Source organism: Atractosteus spatula, chromosome 7 (genome assembly GCF_055471065.1).
Source record: "Atractosteus spatula isolate fAtrSpa1 chromosome 7, fAtrSpa1.hap1, whole genome shotgun sequence".
Lineage (NCBI taxonomy): Eukaryota > Metazoa > Chordata > Actinopteri > Semionotiformes > Lepisosteidae > Atractosteus > Atractosteus spatula.
The window spans coordinates 61640293-61646098 of record NC_142712.1 but is presented as its reverse complement, the minus strand read 5'-3'; positions in this window follow the sequence as shown (position 1 = coordinate 61646098).

Below are 5806 nucleotides of genomic sequence, written 5' to 3'. Positions count from 1 at the left end.
TAGAGTGTTGATCCCTGGTTATGTGTGATTTTAAACTCAACTCGATTGTTCTACTAGAATTGTCTCTTCAGAAGATCCGTACCTGATCATACAGTTTATCCAATAAAAACATGGTGCTTTGCTGTCCATAGTTCAGTTTTTCCCTACAACTGAAATAAATATTTTATTGTAAGTATAAATTCACTATTGAGGAAAATCTATTGAGTTGCTTCTTCCCAGAACAGAAGTTGAAGTCGGTGTGCATATACAGTAAGTTTGAATATGACCTTTTTTTGTGATGGTTCATGCCTGCACTGAGCTGTAATTCTCATTTTGCTTGTTAAGATAATATCAACTTTAAGGGAACCTTTAAAATACCCTTTGGTAATTTTCCCGAGAGAATGGAGCTGTTTTTTTTAAGAGGTGGATGCTATGTGATGTGGGCTTATCGTACACTTGAACAGGCGCTGTAAAACTTTTGTCTAGGGCAATGTGTGGAGTTTTCTGCCTGGATAACTTTGTCAGGTTGCAGAGTTTAAAACTGACCAGATCTCAGATTATTGTAATGTTTTATAAATTGTTCTGCTCTTTTTAGGTTTCCAGAATATCTTTACTTTTCTGTTTTTAAAACGAATGTATTCTTCTGGGTTTAGTTGTCACTTGCAATCACAAAACATTTACACCGAGAGTCATACCGGCAGTAACATTTGTTTCGTCTGCGTTACTTTTGTACCCACTGGTCAAATTGCGGCTGCATGCTTTTTCCGTAGATAAAGATCATTTTCGATTTGCATGTTCTTAATTTGTGCACTTAAGTTTCTCACTTTTAACACGCTTTGGCTTGGCATGCAACAGGCATCTTGCCAGAGCTTCCTAGACCACATCCAGAAAGCAACGTCTATGACTTGTGCACAGGGGTGACTAGAATCACGTGGCTGATGCACAGGCAGGTGAGTGGTGTTTGTCTCTGTGTCCTTACAGCCACTGTCCACCTCACGCATGCTAAATAAATTAATAAAAATGTCATTATTGTCTTAGTCTGTACCTAACATTCATATCATCATATAAAATTTCAAATTTAAATCTATACATGTCGAGGACAATAAGATAATATGTGTATAAATCTTAAAAATGTATTTCAATGCAAGTAATTTGTCAATAAAATTCTACATTGTCGTTTTAAAAAGGAAAAATGATTTGCATTCAAATGAATTAAAAATCTGCAATTCATAATCTGCTAAAGCTCTACATTTGGAAAAAAATATTGTACTTATGCGACTTTAGAATTAATGTCATTTGGAAGGCTCGCTGAAAGTAAAAGGACTGAAAATCGCTGCAAGGTTGATGCGTGTCTGTGGGTACATGACTCATACATTTTCCGCATAATTCACGACTCGCCCCTAACGGCTTCACTTGTTATATGAAATTGATCAAACTTAACGAATGTGTAGTTCACAAATAGTTCAGAAATGACTTTTAATACAACTAAACATCTTACGTGAATTCATTTTCACATGGGAGCTTCACTCTCTAGTCCAGAACGCAGCTCTCCCTGTAAACGCATGCTTGTGGGGTTTTAATTTGTGTTTTTGAGTTAAGCAGCATCTTTTAGGAACATATCTGCCTCGTTAAGTTCAGAACTACCAGTACATGAGGCAAGATACAGTGCGAATGAGTGCCATTAAAGATCCACTTCCATTAAAAACACAGAATTTTACTCCACGGTGATGCATAAAATGCCAATTTTTAAGAACAGTGTGGTAGTGGATTAATCCAGTTTTTTTAGATAAACTGAAGAGTTTAAACAACGTTGATAGCGAGACATACTGAGCCTTTTGAGGTCACTAATATGGAACTTCTATTGAAAATCAATTGGCAATAGATCCTTGCTCCCAGAACCAGAACAACCAGTGAGAACCTGTATTTCAGTGTTTGTTTTAGATGGCAATCTATTTTTACAGCCACTTTGTTCCCATAAAAGAGTCCTTATCACTGTCTGAGGAACCCACAGTTTTCTGCTGTCCTCAAATCAAATGGGAATGATTTTAACAGTACCATCTGTCTGTCATGTCTACTGTGCTATAAATTAATAAATGAAGTGCCATCTGGTTAATCAGATTGTCACTTAATGAACATGTTCTCAAAACTACTAACTTTCTTTTAAGACTTTGCATGGCTTAACCCTAATAACGAACTCGAGCTATGAATTGTCTCGGTTGGTGTTCAGTTATTTTTCTATATCATGAAGAGCTGCTGAAAGAGTCTCACACTGAGGACTCCATCCATCCGTTAATCCATTTTCTAATTTATCCAATTCAGGGGCATGGGGGAAATGTCCATCCAGACAAGCAAGGGGCACAAGGCAGGCTGCACTTGGACAGGATTCCAGTCCGTCAGAGGGTACACATAAACACACACACTCACACCAGGACCAATTTTTCCCAGAAGCCAATTAACTTACCAGTATGGACCTGTGGGAGGAAGTCGGAGCACCTGGTGAAAACCCACACAAACACAGGGGAGAACATACAAACGCCATGCAGATGGCACCCCAGGAATTGAACCCCGGGGCACACGGGGGACATGTGAAACAAACAAAAAAATTCTTAATGTGTTAAAGTCTCAATAAGCACCTTTTTACTATTGTTTTTTTTTATTGGTTGTCAGGCTGTCAATTGAATGGGGCATGCTTTTGTCACGGACGTCCAAAGGGACTAACCGTGGGGAGCAGGAGAGCGGAAAAAGACCCATATGCGTAGCGGCGAGAGGGGAAAAAGGCCCGGGCTCGTTCGTGCAAAGAGTTCAGGACTGCCGTATAGAAACCTATGCCCTCAGGTAGCAGACGTGGGGCGCCCTGGTGCTAGGCGGGTCTCAGGACATCCGAACGTCAATGCTGAGCGAGGGCAGAGAGCAAGACCCGGAGATATATAGCCCAAGGGAAAGAGAGGGACCGGAAGGACAGCAGGCAGGAAACTAGGGACAGGAGAGAGAAGGAGCGCCCTCTGGCTGCAGAGGGCGTGACAGCTTTGTGCCAAAATAATCAAAGCAATTATTTTTATCTTTGCTAGTTAGGGTTGTTCAAAGAAGCCTCCCATTATAGGAATTCTTCAGCTGGCACTTTAAGATGTGGTAACACCCAAAAGGCAGATAAGATTAAGTCTGAAATCACTCCTGTATAGGAGTGTGGGTAGGCCTTGTTTTATTGTCTTGAACAGATAGTTACAGGCTGTCTGCTTTCTTTTTCCAAGGCAAAGACATTTTTATATATTTGTATAAAAATCTAATTTAAGTAAGGCTTTATGATATTGTAGCCCTTTAGAAGGGAGATTTCTATTTCATTTCTTTTTTAATTAATTACAGGCATAACAATGTCAAAAGTGGTGTAAATGATTGATTATTTTATCTCAGCTGTCCTTCGGTTTCCTAATAATTCTGCAAAATATTTATTTGTAATCTGTTATGACAGAACATGTTACGTAAAAAAAAACATGTTATTAACAGTTTAATTGCTTCCAGTTGGTCTGGACAGGAAAAAACACAAAACTAGAGTTTCAATAAATCTATTCTTCTGGCTTTGTGTTATATGTATTGTGAACTTCTGAGAAATTATTTCTCTTGGTGGATGCTCCTTTAGCAGATAGTTTAGAAGACAGTATTTCTTTGCTGAGCTATCTTCTTGACAATTCTTCTTGGTATGTTAATTTAACCTCCTGTGGAAGCACTTTCTTTCCCTATAATAGATACAAAGAGCGACGCACGTGTTATTTTTTACATTTATGTAACGCATGCAGTAATATGTAGATTTCTGGGATGAAAAAAAAGAAGAGCATTCCAAAATATATAAAATTATATGTTAAAATAGATTTTTGAGTAATTCTTGGATGTTAGCAACAGCTTTCATCCCTGTGAGCAAGATTTGCATAAATCTTGCTGTGCTTTTCACTAAATGACAGAACTCCTCACCCTGTCCTACAAATACGATTACCACCCACACGAAGCTCAGTAACCACCTCTGCCTGCAAAGTGCCAGCTGAAGCAGAACAGCACGTGTCAGCGTCTGCATTCTCTCTTCTAATGCAATAGCTACTATGTGGGTTAGAAAAACAGGTGAACAGCTGCTGGCGCTTGCTGAAGTCAATCCACAGGTGTCAGGCTATATGGCGGAAACACAGTCTCCATTTAAGGAGTTACGTTTTTTTCTTTCTAGGCTAGGTCGCAGCTGTTTGGGATCTCAAGAACCGTTTGTATCGGGATTTCCAGTGCTACTTCAAATTCATTTCTGGTATCAAAGCCACAACAGTGCTCCACTATGAGTCCCATTGAAATGTCAAAGCCCTCATAGTAAGCTGATCTTGTAAAATATTAGATGTCAACTCCTGACATGACTGGTTTCAACTGAAGAGCAAAACCCTTTTCTTTTTGTTGAATTTGCCCGAGATTCAGGAAAACGGAGATGCGTTTTAGTTTAAGAAATCATTCTGTTTTACAGTGTTGCTTGCCATATTCCCAGTCTACAGCACCTTTGGCAGCAGTATGGGAGCACACCTTCACCATTTGTGTCCACTGGCCTGAGGCAGAGCAGGTCATATTATCATATCAAAGGAATTCACTGATGCCGCGTGTCAGGGAAAAGAAAATGAATTATGTATGGCTTGAAATAAAGAATTCTCTTTTCACTTCGATGACAGATGCAGATACTATTCCTCAGCAGTAATCTTACCAGTTCTTTGCTTTGCAAGACCATTATAATTTTTTCCCCCACTGTACGTAGCCTGTATATGTGTAAACATAGCTCTGTAATGTTACAGCAGGCCAGCGCATGTGAGTCCTGTAATCAGCTTCTCTTCTTAAAATTAATACTGTAAATCATAAAGCCTAATGTTTCAATAAAGTGTGAATAAAGTTATTCCAATCACCGTTAATATTTTCAGTGAAGCTGAAATTATTATCATTTTAATGTGTTAGCTTCCCTGTAGAGATACACATTGAATGGATGTGGAATGCACTAGCAAGCAAGCAGCAGGCTTTAGGTTTAGAAAAGAAGGCCTTTATAGTGGATTTGTGTGCCTGTGTGATTCTTTGGGAGACTAAAGCAGTACAATGCAGAATTTGACAGTAAGCAAAAGTAACTTACTCCACCAATTCCAAACCTTAAAGCCACACATTTCTGTCCACCTTAATGTTTATTACAGTTAAATTCTGTGGTGGTGTCAGTACCATTCATTTTGATTTACCAAAGCTGGTGTGCATTAAAAATATCATTCATATTCAAACATCACCCATGCCATTTCTAATTATTTCTTCGTAATCTCTTTTGATTGCTGGCCTGTGCCCTTTCTTTTGATTTTGTTTTCACAGCAGAAATGGTGCTGCAGCCAGACTTTTTCAGAGAATTGTGGACACTTTCCAGAACACCTCTCAAATAGGAATAATTTGAGCTGCTGCCTTTCACATTTCTGCACAAATATTTTCCATCAGCTCAGAAACTCTCTTGTCTGAACTCTTCGTAAGTCCAGAAACACAGAACGAGCCCTTGTGGACACAAGTGTGACCTGATGTTTCAGGACCTTCCGGAACTGCCAAGGGTCACATGAACTTTTGTCCTCAGCATCAATCTTCTGAACATCTGCTCGAACGCGCAGCTCTCTCAGATGGAGACTGAGCTCTCGGAAGGCAAGGCTGCCTGGCGTGGCTCACATTTCCATTTTTGACTGCAGCGCCAGTTGTTGTCCCGAAATAAACACCATTCCACAGCCTTATATGTCCAACAGGTTCTGTGACTGATTGTGGAGGGAATCACGCATCTGAACTGCTCGACACAGCTCAC